Here is a 22,066-nt window from a genome sequence, read left to right as displayed (position 1 = left end):
CCCTTTTAAAAATAAAAATGACAGCCTTTCAAATCAGGTAGAATTAGTATATATAAATTTTCTAAATATTTGGAATAGAAATACATTCAGTAGAATAATGTACTTATGAAATTCAGCCTGAACTATTAGCAGGATATGATAAGAAGCATTGCTGGGTCCACAGCTTAAGTCATCACTAGAGATATTGCAAATGCAGTTCTACTTGTACAAAGGTGCACTGCCCTTTATACAAGCAGTACTAATATACACAGTATGCCTCCAGTTTTCAGAGTAAGTCCTCTTAGAATAGAATTACACCAACTGCATTACGAGGATAATATTTCCTGTTTATGGAGATTATGAATTAGGAAATAGTGTTGTGGAGGGTAAATTATGGAAATGGCAAATGTTGGAATAAACAATGATGAAGATATTTTTTACCTTGTAATATTATTTTCTTTGTATACCTATCCCTGCTGTGAATCAAAGGCTCCTGTACTACCCTGTAGTACACAGGTTTGCAAATTAGCTAATTGAACTTACCTTCCTTTTTTCCATGAAGCTTCCCAAATACTAGTACTCAGGAGAAAGCACTTGGGAAATGACAATTTACTCAAAGCTCATTTAGCCTGAAAGTTTTCCATTTATTTTTCCATCAGTCATTCAACAAGCATATATTTGCTTAAATCATTATATGTTTTGGGTCTAAGTGATATTTCAAAATAATTGGCATTTATAAACAAAGAATAATATATTACAAGACAAAAATTAAACCAATAATTCTGTTATTGTGACTTGATAGGAAGAATTAGCTATCTTAGGTATTTAATATCATGGTGTCATGATCATACTTATGTATTGATAGGCCAGTTTGTCATAAAAACATGAAAATATTGCAATATTTAAAAGGGATGGAAAATAATGAGAAATAGAAGCTTCACTATTTTCTTGCTGGATTTCAAGGGAGCACACCACCAAGCCCAGTAGTGACCTTTCTCTCCTTGGAATCACTTCCCTTGTGGTAGAAGGACAAAGAAGACAGTAGAGACCACTATGCTGCAGGTTTGGAGGATGGAGTCTTCCCATCTGTCATACTGTCATCTTTTATAAGAATTAAATTTATGTTTGCTAAGATATTTATAAAAATATTTATTTCCATGATATCATTTAAAAAGAATCATTGATAATGATAAGATAGGAGTATCTAATTCATGTCCCTGCATCAAAAGTTCAATTTGAACAATATCAATGTGAAAAAAAAATCCTTTATAGGAGTTGAGGAAACCAGGTTAGAGTTATGCCTGGGTAAAGCACAGAATAAGAAAATACACATTCTAATAATCCTGGTGCCCTGCCTGGCCCCACAGCTCATAGCTTTTTATTTACTTTAGTGCCAGGCTGGTCCACGTAGTTCCAGGCTCCAGACACTGCCTGTGGACTCCCATGCACTAGAGTAGTTAGTACCCATGCCCTTACACAGCAGGAGGGACATTGTGGTCCAATGTACCAGCACTGCTGAATCGCTGATCCAGGCAGCAGTCCAGTCTGCCAGAAAACTCTAGTAGGAAACCTGTCTGGAGACTCTGGCAGCTTGTCTGGCCACAATCTCAGTATGGGCCAACTAGGGAAAGAGTAACTCCATTGAAATCAACACAAGATCATAAGGATAATGAATAAAGCAGAGAGTAGCTTTTATCTATAGGTTTAAAGATAGAGATTTAGAAGGCTGTCTGATTCAGTGACTAATAGCTGTCCAAAAAAAACAAACAAACAAACAAACAAACAGTGACTCTTGGAGGATCAAGCCTCAACAAGACATATGTACTATCTCTCTCTAAGGATCAGGTAACATTGCAGAGGAGGGGGCATGACTCTACAAGAACCAGAAGGTGGATAGAGTGAAGGGGTGTGAAATGATGTCTTCTAGACTCCATAAAGAATCATTGGTTGTTGCAATTATTAACCCACAAGAATTGCAGGTACCTGCACTGGGTCAGCAAAAGACTGGTCCTATCTGCAATGAGTCATGGCAGAAGGAGGAATTTAAAAGGCCCTAAAATTTACTGATCAACTTTTGTGTATTGATAGACTCAAGAGAGACAAAGAATCAATGTCTTCAGTACGTAGATGGTGATCCCAGGACGTACTAACCAGTAGCTCCAAACCTGTGTTCATCGAGATGGCTCTGGACAACTCAGTGGTCAGAAGATGAAATGAATAGATATAAAAATAAGAAAGAAAATTGCTGTAAGGGTGGGGTGGGACCAAGGTTTATGGTAGTAGGGAAATGGGAGGGTAAGGGGTGAGCACTGTTAGTGTGTACAACGTATATGTATATAATTATCAATGAACAAATTTAATTAATAAAAAGTGATCATACATAACTAGAGACAAATGGTAAGGGAACAAAATAAGTTATCAGTACCTAGCCATGAAGACATAGCGTTGAACTTTAAAAATTAAAAAGTTTAAAACCATCCTTTTGCAAAAGCTCAGTGAACTGCAAGAAAACACATAAAAATAACTAAACTAAATAAGGTTAGAAACACATGATAAAATGGGGAGTTTACTAGAGAAAAAGATATGATGTAAAGGAACCAAACAGAACACTTGAGCCAAAGAACCTATTACTAAACTAAAACTTTCCATAGAAAGTTCCAACAGATGATCCAATTAAAAGAAGATAGAAACGTGAGTTCAAGGTTAGGCTATTTAATTTACCCTCTGATCAGAGGAACAATAAGAAATGGAGAGACGTCAGGGCTTACCATACACCATTAAATGAACCTATATTGTTATGGTATTTTGAGAAAGAACTGAGAAAATGAAAAGGAAAGCCACAGTGCATGGTGTGGCAATGAACATGAAGGCACAGACGTCTTGTTGGTACACTTACTTTAAACTGTTTGGATACACACCCTGCAGTGAAGCTTCAAGATCGCATGTTTTAGTTTTTGGAGAAACTTCCATCCACAGGGATCCAAGAGAACTCCTTTTTTTTTTCTCCCTTCAAGTCAAAGCAAAAACTCAGTTTTATTACTGTGAGTGTCAGCTTATATAGGTTAAGTGACATGGTGTGATGTGGGGGTACCTCCAGCCAATGAGAGACAGCCAGGCCCACCCTCTGGCTGGAGCAGCGTCTACCTAGATTTTGCTGTCTCATCCTCACTTGATTCCCTCAAACTTGAGTCAGGCTTTTTTTTTTTTGTCCTACAAGCTTCAAGGTACAGGCCCTGAGATATTTTTTCCTTTTTTTTTATTACTTAAAAAAATACCAATCCAAATTCCCATTCCCTGTCCTCCTCCCAGTCCCCTCCCTCTACCTCCACAAACCCTCCTCCCACCCCTCCAACCCTAAGGGAGTGCCATGCACCCCACCCTGTGGAAAGTCCAAGGCCCTCCCTGCTATGTCTAGGTTGAGCAAAGTTTACATCCAAAGAGAATAGGATCCCATGAAGCCAGTATATGCAAGTAGAGACACATCCCAGTATCACTATCAGTGTCCCCTCAGTCTGCTCCAGCTGCCAACCCTCTTCAGAGGGGCTTGGTTGTTCCCATGTTTGTTCACCAATTGGAGTTGGTGAGATTCCATTAGCTCAAGCAAACTGTCTCAGTGGATGACCCCCTCATGGTCTTGAATTCCTTGCTCATACTCTCACTCCCTCCACTCTTCAACTGGATCTTGGGAATTCAGTCCAGTGAGAGCTCCTTTTTGGAGTCTTCCTCTGCCTCGTTACTGGGAATTGTTTCCCCTTTGCACTCACTTGGTCTCTCGGTTCTCTGCTGTGAGATTTCTAGGATGAAACCGCTGTGCTTTTCTGGCATCATGTGCCCTTTGCACTGGGTGGCTCAGCCTTCACACTTTCCTGCCATCTGTTGTCAGTGTTGCTCCCTCTCCAGTCTTCTAGTTCCTTCTGTTTCGTCATCGCACTCAGGAAACTAGATATGCTTTAATTCACCCCAACTCTAAGTTCCAGCAGATGTCCACTGGCTTTTCAATAACAAAAAATCGTCTTCTTTAGAATTTATTGAGCCACACGACTAGGATTTTTTGAAGGGTATGTGACACCTTAGCTTTGTCTTGCGTGCACATTGTATACATATAAAAGCCTGCCCACTGAAGGGCAGGGAACAACCCAGGGCAGGATCTCTCAGGTTTCTAGTGTACTTTTTTCCTTCTGAAGCATTTCACTTCAAATAGAGTTTTAATTGTATTGGCTCTAAGTGAACGTAAACCAAGTTAATATTGAACCAGCAGATGGAAAAATCCTTATCATTGAACAATGAAACAACTTGAATTCTTTCCCCCTCTTTTGCCATCTGGTATCTGAGCTCATATCTGAAACATTAGCCATTCAGAAACGAGTTGTTTTCTTTTCTTTTCTTTCTTTCTTCCTTCCTTCCTTTATTTATTTTTTTTTGTCTTCAGTAGGCAGAAGGTTTTTTTTCTGAAGACCTGGTGCTTATCTATTTTCAGAAAAACATTCTATAAATGCAAACGGAGCCCTGAACTAATATTTAAAGTCACATAAAAGCTTAAGAAAATGCAGAGTACAAAGTCAGTCTAAGGAGATGCCATTTCCAATTTATTTTCATAATCTAATTCTGCCCTGCTTGTAAAGGTTAATCTAAATCCAGCAGAACCAAGCCTGTCCACTGCTTGCTTGTTACAGCCCCGCTACATCATTTGAAACACAGTAAAATGAACACAGCCCTTGTTCACAATCTAGTTGTTATTTTTTCCCGTTGTAGCAGATAATATTTTTTTCCATGTAACCCTCAAATTATCAGCAGTCATAGTGTTTGCAGTGGTAAAAAGATTCTCGGAAAACATCTAGAGAAGAAGTTGTAGTAGTATATGTTTGGAAAATAACAACACAGAACATTTAACCTCCACTCATCCAAGTAACTGGGTGGATCAACATTTTCTGGATATCCATGTACTTGAGGAATGAGAAGTTTATAAGTTAAAATAGTTTATATATTAATTTAAAAATTACTCTAAGGGAAAAAATTCTATTCAACATTCAAAACTTGAGCTCTTCAAGCCAAACACTACCATATACAATGGCAATGACTTTTACATATTTTTGCTTTCATTATACATAAAACTGCTTATTATAGTTTTAATGAGATTTTTGATTATACACAAAATATTGCATAACTAATATAGCTATTCTCTATACTTGAGCCCAAGTTTTTATCTAAGTAATGTTCCTGCATCACGTGGAATGATTGCTGCTTCTTAGCAATTGACTTGCCTTTGAGTTGACTTCATAGACTTCTGTAGCTTTCGTTTGGGACATTAATAGCCTTTCTTGGTTTGTGTTTGGGTGAGTTCCAGCCAGATTTCTCCTCTATGTGGGTATAGAGGAGCATTTTACCTACCATTTTTTAGATTTGGAAATAATGTGTTCACTAAGCAGTCTTCAAGTGACAAGCTTAAGGAGATTAGAGATCACACTCATTAGGTAAGAGATAAGTGCCTTTTTGCACAAGCTTGCACCTTTATCCATCAGCTTAATCTGATTCTGATCTACTTACTTGCTTCACGATAGGATAGAGCTTTTTGTCTTTCTGTCCTAATTGGCATTTCAAGTGTTAAGGCATTCTGGGTCTTGGAAGCTTAGTGATGTGCTCAGTTCAATCAGGCAAGGAACTGAGAACTGAGAGCTTTCTTATAAGCTACATGGGACCTTCCAACCCCATGCTGGACCAGATTTCATGCCTGTCCCTTAGCATCTTGCCTTTTCCACCTGGGCTTGGACTATTGCAAGTCTGAGAGTATTAACTTCTGCCATAGGGTCAGTTGCATGCTGCTTTGTGATCTGCTACCCTAGTCATTGTTTCTTTGCTCAGTGCAGTCAACAAAGCTTTCTGTTTTCTTCTCTCCTTCAAGGATTTTGTCTGTTGGCTCCTATTGCTTTAAGGACTCCGATAAGTTTTGGGAGACCTTAAACCTCTGTCCTCATTGACTTTTACCTCTTTCTACTTTACCTTCACCAGTGCATACCCTGTGGTGGGATAGAGTTATCTCACGGGTGCTAAACAAAACAAAACAGAAACAACGAACACACAAATGACATCAAGAGTATTACTTGTTATTCTGTTCAATGTCAAGAGCTAGATCACTGTTCATCTCAGCTTTGCGAGGCAGTTAAACTTCAATTTCTGTGTTACAGATGTAAAATGAAGACCCACATCAGGTAAATGCTGATAAAGATGGCTCCAACTCACCTGTGTCTAACTCCAAACCTGTATGTCCACTGCTCTAGAGGCCAGGGTTTAACATCATGGTGTTCTCAGTCTCAAGACCTCTGGAAATAGGTACCCTTGGAAGGGGCTTTCAGAAATGGGAGAGTCCACAGCCTCTTTAGGAGTGGGCTGTCACCAATGGTCCCTTCCTAGCCCATATATGTTTTGGTAACAGAGGGAGGTTGACATTTCTATTCCAGGATATAATTTCTTGGTGAACTGAAAATGTGAACCAAATTATTTGTTTGTTTGTTAATTTATTTATTATCCCAAACTGTGTTTATTGGGATGGTCCCCACACACTTTGAACTGGCCTGCTGTTAATGCTGCTTTCTTCTGAAGGAACCTCCTCCTTTCAGCTTTGCTTTTTAGCCTCTAGGCTGACAAGAGGACAGCTAGGCAGCCAGCACACAGAACTCTTTGCGCATGGCTAAAGAGCACAGTGATTTTGTAGCATCGTTAGTGTTTCACATCCATGAAGTAAGAATTGGAGCTCAGCCGCAGTCACTTTGTATGTTTCATCTTCTCTTCTGGAGAGGGATGAACAGGATCCTTTGTGAGAGGCATGTTCTTGTGGGAGGGAATCACCACCGGAGAGCCCAAATAATAATAATTATTATTTTTAAATGCAAAATACTTTTATAACAACCGGAATTGTAGTAGGCTTCCTAGAGTAGTTCCTGGACCCTGCAAGTCAGCCCCGCAACTGATGTTTTCATTCAGGGCAGATCATTTAGTCTCTTTCTTTACTCGTCTGTAATGTGTTTGGTTTTAATTCTCAAGAACAAGCTTGCAAACTTCACAACAACACAATCACCATGCCATTTATTTTAGTTTATTCTGATAAAAGACTTAGGATTTTATCAGAATTGGGTATGTTAATGGTATTTTTTAATGTTACTATTTTGCTTTTTTTTTCTTTTATTGGATAAAATGCTGTGTCTTGCCCCACAGAAAAGAAGAGAATAAATGATATATAGCCATTCAGAGAAGTGCAATTAGTTAAATATCAAATGAAACTGTTATAAAGCCACCACTACCCAAGCAGTAAGACCTCAGCTCACTGCAGTACCTCTCCACCTCTGGACCCTGCCATTCACCTGCTGCAGGGCATGTGTTGGTTTCTTTTTCTGATTGTATTTTGCCCACCTTTTAATGTTTTAGTAAAAGTCATGTAGAATGCATTCTCTGTGTCAAACTTCCTCATGTTGTATTCATGATATTCACTGTTATTATGGCAGATGTGTATGATATGTTTATCTTGATATCTATAGTTGGTTCCTCCATAAAAGCAAACCAAATGATGGTGAGGGGGTTAAACTTAATTTCTATTAAATACAAATAGTGTCTCTGCGAATGCTATTGAGGATCTCTTTTGGCTAATGGATGTGTACACTTTTGTGTTTATCTAGCTGTGACTTGTGTTTAAAACCTTCCTTTGGATTATGTATTGTCACTATTTTCTCTTAGCCTCTGAACTTTTCTACTATTCTCTTTTCACAAAAATAAGCTTTGAAATTTAGTGTAGTACAATTTAAAATCTTTATTTGGCTTGTGTTTTGACCTTGGGTTAATATTTTAGAAAATTTAATTTGTTTGTAGTTAGCATACAAATGTTGGGATATATATATATATATATATACGCACACACACACATATATGTATACATACATTACTTTGTTCTTATTTGCATCCTTCATAGCACCTCATCTCAACACTAATGCGTCTTTTCTTCCCTGGAAATAAAGTTTTAAACTTTGAAATCAACTCAAAGAAAAGCACATTTTCTATAAGAAGCTTTATTGTTTTACTTGTACATTTAAAATTACAGTCTTTACGGAATGGATTTTTTGCATACAGCATGAGTTGATATTCCATCTATGATACAGTCCCTACCTTTTTGATCTATGTGTTCTTTTTTTGTACTCATGAAAGGCAGTTGGTGGTGGCATAAAAAAGACACTATTCTTTGTATGCCTGAGTTTTCTACAACTATTTTTTTCATACAATGCTATACTTTAGAACACTTTTTTTTTTTGGCTAGAGATAAGATTCATTTCTTATGTTGTGCTTTAGCAGTTTTATTAAGGAGATTAGAGAAACAGCATCACAAAGCAACCTTGAAGAACACAGGCAATCAAAGGTAATGACTGATTGGTAGACACACAGACAATTCTGCCCTTTCCAAACTCCTTCCATTTTACGTTATGTCATGACAAGAGAACTCTGGCCCAGCAACAACCTCAGTACCACCCTTGGACTTCCTCATCAGTGACAGCTCTTCTGTTTAGTAGTGAATGCTTGAATAGAAGGGGGATTCTCTAAAAGGAAGCCTGCCAGATTTTATTTAAGGTTTGACAAGCATGCATAAACACAGGTTTATTTTGGCTGGATGGGAAAGAATGCCTACATCTGTGCTTGTTGGCATCATTGTTTGTGGAGGCCTACAACACAATAGCATACCTTATTGGCAGATGACCCATCAGAGAACAGTGATCTTTTAGATTTCTGTCATACTGCCACTTTCTCAAACCAACCACTGTTACAAATGCAAAGTTTCACTTCATCAGTGAAAAACTTGTGTTAGAAAATGCCCAAAGGATGATTTACAGCAAGACTTGCGCACACATCTCAAAGGCATTTCTGCCTTGATATGACACCCTTGCTGTGATGATTTCGATGCTATATTATATTTTGCAAGGATGGAAATTGGAAATTGAACTCAGGACCTCAAGCATGTTAGTTAAGTATTATGCTAATGAGCTACATTCCAGCTCTAAATGTTAGTATTTTTATTTATATTCGAAGTGTAACATACACTGCTTTTAAAAAAATTTTATGTTATTTTAAGTCAAAATTCTAAATATGTTTTTCTACTTTCTAGAATTGAGTACTGGAAGGGAAGAACTATTCATGGTTTGCACCCCCTTTTCTCCTTGGGAGGGCATTGTTTTCACATCTCGGTGCACTTTTCAACTTTCAAAGGGTGCGCTAATAAAGAGGCGCTTCTTTGAATGACACAGAAAGGTCAACCAGTGCTTCTTAACTAGTTTTGAAAAACTTCTGGCTTCTGTGGTGATGTGGGTAAATGCGAGGATATAATTGCTAAGGGCTCACCCTACAACTTAGTCAAAAACAGTGTGCCTTTTCTCTTGCATATGGCCTTTTAAAATGTCAGTAACTTTGTTAATTCCAAGCCAATTATTTTATTTTTCAAAGTATAAACTCACACTGGTCATATTTATTTCTATATTGGGATTAATAACACACAGAGACAAGCTCAAACAGTGCTTTAATTTTCAAGACATTTATTTTTCTTGCTTTTTAAAATCTGTGCATGCAAGATTGGTCAATGTTAAATGACAGTGGTAAAGAGAGAAATAAAACCCAGATTCTTATGTCTTATATTTGATAGAATAGGTGTACCTTAGAGTTTGACCTGTGGTCTGAAGTCTTTTTACCTTTAATATTCTCACAATACTACTTAGACCTAGAAATTTTGTCTAGTTCATTTTGAAAATTTCCCGGAATCTGGTTGGAAATTTACCTTAAGGCAAAGCTTTCAAGGTATAGCGAGCAGCTTGTTGCACTTTTCTTCCTGTCTTTCATTGCACCACAAGTCTTTAGGTGGAACAAATATTTATTATCCTCTTACTCTGCTTGTTTTCACCGTGTTGATTTATTCCTGTCCTTCATAAATTCATAGCTTTCAGATGGCATTTATCTATGACTCTAAGTAGCTTTCTATTCTGCCAGTGAGGAAATAGATGACCTTTATAGTGACTAAGAGTAAAGTGCTTATCATTCCTTTAGAGGAAGAATAAAAGGGCTGGTGAAATGGGTCAATGGGTAAAGGTACTTGTCTCCCAGGCTCATATCTTGAGTTCAGTTCCTAGGACCCTTACGGTGGAATGAAAGAACTGAGTCTTATAACAGTTGTCCTCTTCCTCTAACCTACATGTGCACACCATGGTAAGCGTGCACATGTACATTCCCCCTACTTCCTATTAAATAAACAAATAAAGGAAATAAAAAAACTTAAAATGATTAAGTGACAGGTCTTACTTCCTCTGAATTTTGTGTGAATTTTGTATATAGTTTTCTATAGGAAAAAACTGTATTAAACTCTTTGATACCGTTACAAATAAGACATGGATATTTTAATGTAGATATACAAATTTTGAATGAATCTGTTATTTTAATGAATAGTGATTTAGTTGATTTTTTGATTAGAAAATAATCAAATAGACCGCTTTTTCAGGTACATAATTTATAATATCTGTAGATTTCAGTAAATGAAAGGTGAGTGAGAATAGCAAAATGTCATTGATTACCAAGAATGATCACCAAGAGTCACGTAAGTTACCATAGATGTTAAAGATGTCCCTCATTCACAAACTTTAGTTCAAAATCAACCTGATTATTTAGAATCTGAGGGATTAAGGATATATTTACTTACTTGAATGATTAGAGCTGTGTTATGTTATTCCAACTAATTTATATTCTAGTATATAAATCTGTAAAAACATACCTAAATATAATAATGAAATTTGTGAGTACCTATTTAATTACTCTTCAACATATTTATTATCCATTTGTTCATCTCTCATCTATCTACTTATTCTATACATCTACCATCTATCTATTATCAATGCACATGTGGAACATTTAGCAAGAATCTATGGAGGAACCATATAAAGAGATACATAGAATTATATAGAATTATGTTAAGTGGCATAAAACATCATTAAAAAATGTCTCCAGGTAGTAAAGGACTTATAGAATAAAGAAGAATGCAGTATCCTACAATAAACAGTCCACCCCATAAAGGAAGTATTTAATGACTTTTGAAATGAATGTACAGAAAAAAGTAGTCAATACTTTGTAATCAGATATTACTGTAGTTGTGCAGATCATGTTGTTCTAGTTATCTGGAAAGAATATGTAGAAATAAAATAGATTAAACAGAACCACTAATGTATACACATAATCTATTGTAGGAAGTTAAGTCATCTGGTTATTAGAGCTGAGAAACCTCACAACTTGCTGTCTTCAAGTCTGAGATTCAGGAAGGCTGACAGCAGAGTACTAAGGGCTGGAGCACCTGCTAATAGGAAAATACTAGGAAGGGGATAGGAAGACTCAGCTTGAACCACCTGAGATCAAGCCTTCATTCTCTACATTTTAATTCTCTGGAGACCCTTAGAAGGTCATCTTATTGATTATCCACACTAGAAAGGGCAACCAGTTTTACTGAGTTGTGGATTCAAACCTTGTCTGAAATTATCTTTATATCAATAGTCAGAAAGAATAGTTAGTCTAGGAACCTGGGACAAGTAGACTCAACATTGGTCATGATAGTAGAATAACACTGCTGGCATCAACTATGAAGTTTATCAGATCCCATGTTGGTGAAACAGAGAATGACCAAAAAAGGTATATTTTAGAAAGTAGAAACTTGTGGAAAGAAAAAATACCATTTATGTTAAGGTCCTACATTAGGTAATTTTTTTTTTGTGTGTGTGTCCTTATTTGTTAGACAGGCTATGTTAGTTGTAGAATATTTGTCTTATGACATACTGTAAGCCAAAGAATATTGGGAAGATTTGTATTTTCTGAGAGAGAGAGAGAGAGAGAGAGAGAGAGAGAGAGAGAGAGAAATGTCTGAGATTTCTGTCCCACCTGGTCCTGAGCTGTCCATCCCAAAGAAACACACAGAGGTCTACATTAATCATAAACTGGTTGGCCTATTAGCTCATGATTTCTTATTAATTAACTCTTACATTCTACATTAACCCATAATTCTTGTTAGCCATATGGCTTGGTACCTTTTATCAGTGAGGCATTCTGATCTTGCTTCCTCTGTGTCTGGGTGACTACAAACTGAGTCTTTCCTCTTCTCAGAATTCTCCAGTTCTTATCTCCCCGCCTCTACTTCCTGTCACCCCTCCTATACTTCCTGCATGGCTACTGGCCAATCAGCATTTTGTTAAAACAATACAAGTGACAGGGTACAAGGCTATTGTTCCACAGAGAGAGCAAGTATGTGTGTGTGTGTGTGTGTGAGAGAGAGAGAGACAGAGAGAGAGAAACAGAGAGAGAGAAAGAAAGAGAGAGAGGTGTTACTGCTTTAATGGAAAGTATGACTGTCTTTGTCTCTTGAAGAGAGAGAATGAGGAACATTATGGGACCATATTTTTGAAAATCCAGAGAATCCAATATAAGAAATAGGAAAATAAGATTTATGTAAACTATAAGATGTGCTCAGTTCAATGTAAATATACAAAAAGTTGAGACAAGTCCTAAGAGAAACATAACACTTCTTTAAGTTTTAAACAATGGAAGTGCATGGATATACATTTGTATTTTAGAAATGACACTTTATATAGAGAGACATTTAAAGCTGGGAGATCAATGGAGTTGGTTTTACTAAATCAACACTCTACACAAAAGAATACAGTACCTTGAATACAAAATTATATATAAGGCTTCAGAAGAGACCTTGAGGCTCATGAATTTTATTTAGATTCAGCTGCAGATCCAGAGAAGTAATTTTGGTGTTCCTAACAATGGTGGTACAATGGAGATTAACAAAAATAAAAGAATAAAATCTTATAAGTTTGGAGAAAGGATTACAAAATGAAAGAAGAGGACTATCAAGGGTGGCCCCCGGATTTTTGCCTTGAGAGATCATTTGAGTGGATGGAGTGTAGGTGCATGCAGATGGGAACCGCAAGAGGAGTCAATGGTCATGGCACTTGGTAATTGAAGTTTTGCATGAACACCAGGGTGGAAGTGGTTATAAAATACTCATGTCTGAAGCTCAGAAAAGTCATGAAACTATTCCAGTTTTATTACAGCTCCATAACATTGGCTGCTTTGTTCAGCACCCTGAGGAAAAGCTCTATAATGTGGGGACCAAAAGTAGATGAGTATGGAAAGCTGCATAGGAAGCAGATAAGTGACCTTTTCGTTGTAACCCTGCTTTTGGGTGTCTAAAATCTAATTCTGGGGCACGTATGGCTTCCGCTTTTTCTTACCCCTAATGTGTTTTTTTTTTCAGGTTACTTTTCTCCCTGGTCCCCAGCATACGTTGCTAAGCTAGCAGGTTATCTGGAAGCTCTCTGTTCTCTGAGGAGGGTGAACTTTTGGTTGCGTGTGTAGGGTTTCTCTAATGTAGGTCAGTGTCTGTGCTCTCTTTGATTGTTAATCCAGTCTTGAAGTGATTATGCAATCCACTAAGGACCTACTAAATATAGTGTTTTAAAGTTGAACAGCAAATTTCTTCCCCTACTGCCCTTTCATTTAAAAATGACTGGACACATTTTTCTTATTTTTCATAAAAATAGGAAAGATATTACTTCCAAAGAATGTAAAAATTTTCTTACCAGAAAAGTTTTAGAGAGTTATCAAATGACTTAAAACAAAAAGTAATAATAGAGGCTTTTTAAACATAAAATACAGCATTTCCTACTCAGAAACACTGTAATTACTATTTACAGCTAGACTATGGGGAGATCTGTGGGTGTTGTGGAATTCAGTTTCAGAATTATGGAAACTCTGTTTGCATAATTAAAGGAGTAGTTAGTAAATTCCCTCCCATTTTCTAACCTATTTAAGCAGACCATATATGTACCAATATTTCTTTTCTAACTATGGTAAAAGAGACAACCAACTTTAAATCTTCTATTGCTGAGTAATAGCCATAATAACTGTGGATAATGTTGGGTTCATAATTAGTGAATTTGCTGAGGTATTTCTAGCAATGCATTAAATATGGCATAGATACAAATTTCTGCTTCATTAAATGACTTTATAGACTATATTTTGCTGCTTTTGCGTATGTGATTTTCCCCCTGTTTGATAGCAGAGTTACTTTACAGCTTATTAATGAGAATACCTTTTTTATTGGAACCTTTTCTGAAGTTTTATTGAAGCGCTCAGTGACCTATTTCTAATGATTTTAGAGCTCTGAAATGTTCTCTTCCTTATTTAAGGAGCTTTAACTTATGTTTGATTACTGGCTTTGGAAGTAGACTCACTATCTAATTTTAGGAAGGAAACCTTTTCTTGCAGGAGAAACAAAATTCAAAAATAACCTTGCACATCACAGGATGCCCATGAATTATGGAAGTGGCTTACTTCCCCACGATGTTTATTAGGGAGAAAGAAGGCAAACGAAGAAATGTTTTCCCTTTACTGTTCTTCATTGCATTCTTAGAAAAACTTCCCTTTTGTCCTCTCTTGAATAAAAAGATAAATCTGTAAGTTCACTACTCCAACAAAATCTGTGGTGTTATGATTTCACAGTCCTGGAGAAACACGATGCATTTCTGACACTGGGCATCTATAGAATATGTGGGAGTTTGTGAGACATCCATATGTCAAGTATCTCCTAGTCAAGCAAGGTGAATATTATGTATCAGATTGTGGAGCAGATTTAAATCAACCACCAAACAATGTTATGATGTGGGATAACTTCCCAGAAGCTAAACGTTGCCAATAAAACAAACAACAATCAAACAAGCAAGTAAACAAACTCCTCTTACAGGTGTGGAGTATATGCATTGATTTCTTTCTTGCTGGTTAGCTTATATAGCTATACATTCTGTGACCTACAGTCATGACAGATAATGACCAGAATGGCTAGATACGATCATAGGTATAATAGTGGGACAGATATTACTGAAGTAACCAGTCACATTTTGATTTTACTTGAGGCCTGTGCCTTTTGCTGTAAATCTTGGCCAAACCTCAACATTGGGGAGCTCATAGGCCCCAGGGGTAAACCTACTACTATTATTCTGCTAAATGATTATATTATCAAACTACCTTCTAAATTTATATTTCTATACCCATAAATTACTGCAAATCACAGAGCTCGTCAGAGACATTTCTTTGTGTAGTTGGTTGTGGTTAATGCAGAAACTCACAATTCATCCAACCACAGAGAACAGTGTCTAAGTTATAAATGGGATAGCTATATCATTCCCCATTTCCTTAGGTTTCAGGAACCATTATGGAAGAGGGGATGGAAAAATTGAGAAATCCAGAAGCTGGAAGAACTAGACTAAAATAGTGACTTCTGGATATGATATGCTGACTGCACTCATGAGGTCACAGCACCTGTGGTCGTCTGCACAAGGTCAAGACAGTCAACCTTCCAGCATGGAACAGGGAGGAGCCCATGAACTGCTACCTCCAGTTGAGTAACTATTGATTGTTTCCGACTTCTGGGAGAGGGAGGCTCTGGATAGGTCCACTTCCTTTAATGGATGGCCCCACATCAATGAGTGTATGAGGAGTACAAAGTGAACTCAGGGTGCTATAAAAATGAAAGAGGACATGAAGTTGGGGGTGGATCTGAGAGAAGTTGGGCATAAATGTGATTAAAATATATTGTGTATATGGATGAATTATCAAAGAATTAATAAAATAGTAAATTAAGAAAGAAATACTGTGATGAAGGTGCTTCTGGCAACACTAGACTATATAGACTATGGTGTACAGGAGGCCAAGGCAGGGATATTGCTCCAAGTTTCAAGCCATCCTGTTCTATATACTTTGTTTCAAAAGTTATATGAAAAAGACAAAAAGAAATACTGTGATGATTGAAGCTGATCTTGAAAATTTACCAGAAATTTACTTACTACACAGCGTCAATGAGGGCTATTTAGTCTCCATAGAAAGCCCCAGGGTTCCCAGTATGGTGGTGTATGTGTATAGCCTAGAACTTTGAGAAAGAAGCAGGAACTTCTCTTAAAGTTTGAGTCCAGTCTGATATTCAAAGTATACCAATTCCATGCAGTCCAGATCAATCCTGGTTACATAGTTAGATCCTGTCTTTAAAACCAAGGATGCAATCTAGCAAACAACCATACAAACAGTCTTAGACATTGATACACATTTTCTTTCTTTTGTAGCTGGAGTAGATTGTTACTTTAACTCCAGAAGAAATACATATATATATATATATATATATATATATATATATATATATATACCTTAAGGCATGAAATGGTATATAAATGTATTATATGAAAAGAAACACATACTATATGTAGTTTTCTATATCTGTACCTTTACTCCGCATGTATTATGATTTCCATAGTCTGAGTTTCTTTCTGTCAGACATTTGTACGTTGAAATCATAAGCTATAAGGTGGGCCATTTGGGAGGAGATCCTGTCATGAAGGTGAACTCATAACTGGCTCCCGATGAAGGAGGCCCAAGAGAACTCTTTGGTTCTGTAATATAGAGGCACACAAAAAAGCCTGACACCAGTAAATCAAGGTTCCTTACCAGATACTCAGTCTGCTGGTTTCTTAATCTTGTATTCAGTGAGCCTCATTGAGTGAGAAACATATCTGAGTTGAACAGGTGTTCTTATATATAGCGTTTTCACCAGAATATTTTCCTATATTACCAATATTGCCACAACTAACTTTTATGTACATATTTATCTCTGATATTTCTCAGATAATTTCCTTTCCATTTCATTACAAATTAACTAAATTACAGTCTTCCATATGATATTTCTGAAGTGCATATTATATTCCTAGAAGTGCATCTTTATATATTGACAGATAATCCTTTATTTATCTTCTTTAACTGAACTAACTTATATGTCACCAAGAATTTACTAGTGTCTGTTTCATCATTAATCACTAGTATGATATTTCTATTTTGATGAGAAATAATAGCAAACCATCTTCAATTAATTATTTCTTACTTTTGCTTACTTGACCTATTGAATTCAAACTTCTTCCTACACTTTTAGTCCCATGACTTCTTCTTTTTTCTTGGTTGTGAGGATGATTCCTTTTATCCCCAAACAATTTTTAGAATCCTATTATTCATATTAGCTTTTTTTGTTTGTTACAGATTTAACAAATAAACAGAGAAAGAACTTATTCTGTATCACAATTTATTTAACTTTTGATGTAGTCAAATCTACAATTCTTTTTAATCTTATTATATATATATAATATATTAAGAAGCCTTTGTAATATCAATATGAGATTGTTTTTGTTGTTTTATTTTGTTTTGTTTTTTTGAGACAGGGTTTCTCTGTAGCTTTGGATCCTGTCCTAAAATTTACTGGCCACAAAATCACAGAGGTTCACCTGTCTCTGACTCCTGAGTTTTGGGATTAAAGGCATGTGCCACCCACCACTGCCTGGCTGATAATTTTTTGTTTAAATATCAAATGATAAAATTTTAAATATCTTCTGATACATTCATAGTTGATCTTAGTACATAGAAAATCGAATATGATGTATAATGTTGCTGATTTTGGATAAGTCACCACACCCTATCTAACTTTTTCCCATGTAAATACATATTTATAAATATTTCCCAGAATTCTGAGCAGTAGGGTTAAAAATCACAAGACTGAACTACAGCCAACACAATGAAAGTGGTCATTATGTATTTGATTTCAGTATTTGTCTACTGGGGGTGAAGGAGGAAAATATATTCCAATAGAGACCCTCTGAAATAACCCTACCATTTGCTGAGAATGGTGACACAGAATCTGGGAAGATTTTCGGTTCTGGAATCATCTCTGAGTGGAGAACTGCATATGGATCAACATCCACACTGAGCTTGTGTGCAGAGATGGGATTCTTTCTGCACAGGTTTGTCTTTTGTGATCAATATGCAGAGTAAGACCCTGACTTAACTCTCTCCCTACTGTGAGCTTGAGGGTCCTGCTGTGAATAAAGATCAAACCAGAAAATGCAGTGAGTACCCTATCAGGGAATTTTCACAAGTGTGGTTCAGGAATCCCAAACAATAGCCACCAGAATGCTACATACAACCTGATAACACAGCGCTGAAGCCTGCGCAAGACCCCAGACTTTGACCAGATCTAAACTTCATTAAAGCTGTCTTTCCCCCGCTGCAAGACACGTATTAACATGATTCTTACTTGTATGATAGAGATTGCACAAGAGGAATTTTTGGGCACGATAGTGCTGTGGGATATTGCTCTTGTACACTTTAAAGATTTGTCACTCATATTGATTTAATAAAATGCCTTTTGGCCAGTAGCCAAACAGGAAGTATAGGTGGGACAACCGGACTAAGAGAATTCTGGGAAGAGGAAAGGAAGACATGCAGTCGCAAGCCAGACACAAAGGAAGCAAGATGAGAATGCTGTGCTGAGAAAAGACACCAAGCCACATGGCTAAAGATAGATAAGAATTATGGATTAATTTAAGTTGTAAGAGCTAGTTAGTATTAAGTCTGAGAAATAGGCCGAACAGTTTATTATTAAGATAAGCCTGTTTGTGTTGGTTTGGGACTGAAAGGCTGCAGGACAGCTGGGACAGAAACTTCCATCTACACAACAGCTTATGCTAGCCCCCCCTCCCCCCCCCCCCCCCGAACTGTTCACAAACTGTCCACTGTCTAGTCTGGACTTTCGGGAATCTGTACATCTAGAAATCTACCCTAATTATAAGAGTACTTCTCTCAGATGGAGACACCTGTAATTCACTGTCACAGGTTTTGGGTGATAGACTGGCTACTGTCCAAATTACTCTCATGAATATATTCATCAATTCTTACTATTTTGTTCTAAAGAATGAATTCTATAAATATCAGCTAATCTGTTTTGCTTAAATGATTTTGAATGGAATCAAGAACAGTCTTCTATACAGAGAAGAGTTTAGTTATTCCAGTGACTGGACTACTTAATTAAAAATAGAAAATCATGTGTTTTCATTTCATTAAAAGTTTCATCTTGGTTATTTATTATGGATAGTATGGTTACATGAACTTTTATGCACTATAGGTCGAATTTAGTACCTCTTCCCTCTTACCATACTTTTCTTTCTCTATACTCTTTTTCTGTTTCCTGTGAATTCCTGTAACAACAAAATATCTTAATCATTACAGTTTTTAATTTTCTGGTATCTAGTAGCTAAGTGATCTTTTAAAATGCAGGCCTGATCTATTTCTCAAAGTCATCCTGTGACTCTCAGGGAAAAATGGAAATCCCCTGATGGTCTATAATGCTTGATATGACTTGACTACTGTCTTGCAAATATCTCTTCTGTTTATACTTTTTAGCTTCTTTAATTTTCTTGAATACCCAAAATATTATATTTCTGGAATTTGTATTTAGATTTTTCATTTACTTAAAAATTCAAAGGAATTGAGGAGGGAAACTAAAATCAGAATATATTGTATTGATAAAAAAATCTATTTTTTCAGGAGGATGCCTATGTGTTTGTCTTTCCAGGTTCTGGCTATTACAAACAATGCTGCTATGAACATAGTTGAGCATATACTTTTGTTGTATGATAGAGCCTCTCTTGGGTATATTCCCAAGAGTGGTATTGCTGGATCCAGGGGTAGGTTGATCCCGAATTTCCTGAGAAACCGCCACACTGCTTTCCAGAGTGGTTGCACAAGTTTGCATTCCCACCAGCAGTGGGTGAGTGTACCCCTTTCTCCACAACCTCTCCAGCAAAGGCTATCATTGGTGTTTTTTATTTTAGCCATTCTGACAGGTGTAAGATGGTATCTTAAAGTTGTCTTGATTTGCATTTCCCTGATTGCTAAGGAAGTTGAGCAAGACCTTAAGTGTTTTTTGGCCATTTGAAGTTCTTCTGTTGAGAAATCTCTGTTCAGCTCAGTGCCCCATTTTATAATTGGGTTGATTAGCCTTTTACTGTCTAGTTTCTTGAGGGGGAGGGAAATGAGAGGCGGTGGCGGGTAAGAGGCAGAAATCCTTAATAAATAAATAAATTAAAAAAAATTAAAAAAAGAAAATGGCTACAATGATCCATAGAAGACCCAATAAATAATATATTATGTAAAACAAAATCTATTTTTTTTGGATTTTTGAGACAGGAAGTAGGAAAAAAAGTCCCTATCACTACTTTGTAGATTTAAAAATGATTCACTTTTATTTTTAGTTATGTGTACTTATGTGTCTCTGTGTGCATATGCTATATGTTTGTGTTGGCTGTGTGTCACCCTGACACAGGTTCTTGAAATCAAATATGGGTTCTCTAAAACGGCAGCAAGCTCTTTCACCTGCTGAGCCATCTCCCCAACCCATAAGAGTGGTCCTGAGGGACCATTTTCATGATCATCCATCAAGACAAGACAATACTACTGAGCAATTTCAGTGCATCTTGCATTTCAACTATTAAAATTTAGACATTAATTCGTGGTATTATTAGTATCAGTATTTTGACATTTTCCCCTTTGCTGGATGGGACCTATGAAATTGACAGCAATGTTTATAATTTTGTATGTATTTCCAAGACCTAGACATTGTTAAATTTTCATCCGATAAAAAATAAAGGTTTGCTGACTAGATTAAAAAAATAAACAATATACTGGAATATATATTCTTTAAAAGAGCAAAATTAAACAATATTTAATTCAGTTATAAGCCAAAGATATTAATAGTGTCTAAGTAAGAAATGACTGGGTTATACACAAAATACCATGACAAATGGATCTCACATAAATAACCAATGCATTACTTGATTTGATCTTAATAAATTGATTATCTAAGAAATTCTCAGTGAATGGTATAAGAGTAAAGATCTGTGAAATCAAATAAATTGGAGCCCAGATACTAGGTGCCTCACTGTGTCTGGTACTCTTCCTGAGTTATAGCTCAAGATACAGCTAATACATGCCCAGTGCATTTACAGGGCTCAGAACTGCTCAGTGCAAAGCTTCCCCTTCACACACCTTACATCATGTTAAATTATGTTTATTATTAATCTTGGAAAATAAGCTCAGAGTTACACCATTTACAGGTAACTCTTTCTCTTAGAGCATCTTTCCAGTATCCTACCTGTTTTCTCATGGTTTATTTAAGATTTTGGGAGAATGATGACATTGTAAGGTAATCATTACCATCACCATTAATGCCATCTGAGGCCAATTCATATTTAAGTTCTTTGTGGAAGAATTTTCCTAAATCATTTCTTTGGGTTTCATTATTTATGACACACAATATAGTAGCAATTATAAATATTCCTAACTGTGAATACATAATACATATAAATTTTAAGTTTTCTGTCTTATAACTATTCATTATTTATTGAGGGAATGATATCATTTATCTTGAATCTCTGTATCTAGCACAGAGAATGGTGATTACCCATATGTTGGTATTCAGTCATTGCACTAGCCCTCCCTTGGGTCCTCAACTGCAGCCACTAAGAACAGTCCCAGTGCACATGCGATCATTATATCTAGAGACTAGCACTGGCCTGCTCTTGAGAACCTGGAAGGAAACGTCATGAGCTACAACCATTCCCTGTATGCATGTGATACATACCCCACATGAAAGGCAAGACCTGCTCCCCTTCTTTCTGCTGTGCCCAACTCCAGAGGCCGGCCTCTCTGTCTCCCCCCTACCCCCAATAAACCTCCCACATGAGTTCTGTTGTATGGTGTAACTTTCCTTCTCTCTGCTGTGCTGCAAAAAAAAAAAAAAAAAAACACTGCCTACATATTTGCGTGAATCTTGGTTTTGGTAATGTTGACCTGGGTTCTAGCCTTAGCTTTGATATGATCATTACAAAATACAGTGCAGCTTTGGCTCTTAACGTGCGAAGCAAGGATATAACTGGAACAAAACTTTGTTTTATGAAATCCACTAAAATATTTGTCAAATGAGAAGTCTTTGATGATTTGATTTCTCTTTCCTGTCTGTGTGTGTTTAATTCAAATTGGATGAAAGACTGTCATGGATTTCTGCTACATAAGGAAATGTGATAAAAGACTTCTTGGCAAAATAGTCACAATTTTTCAACTTGCAAATTAAATTATGGTGGAGATTTGCTATCTTGCT

Source organism: Microtus oregoni, unplaced genomic scaffold (genome assembly GCF_018167655.1).
Source record: "Microtus oregoni isolate MIOR12 unplaced genomic scaffold, Mior012 000005F_ref0000423, whole genome shotgun sequence".
NCBI classification, from domain to species: domain Eukaryota; kingdom Metazoa; phylum Chordata; class Mammalia; order Rodentia; family Cricetidae; genus Microtus; species Microtus oregoni.
This window is presented reverse-complemented; position numbering follows the sequence as displayed.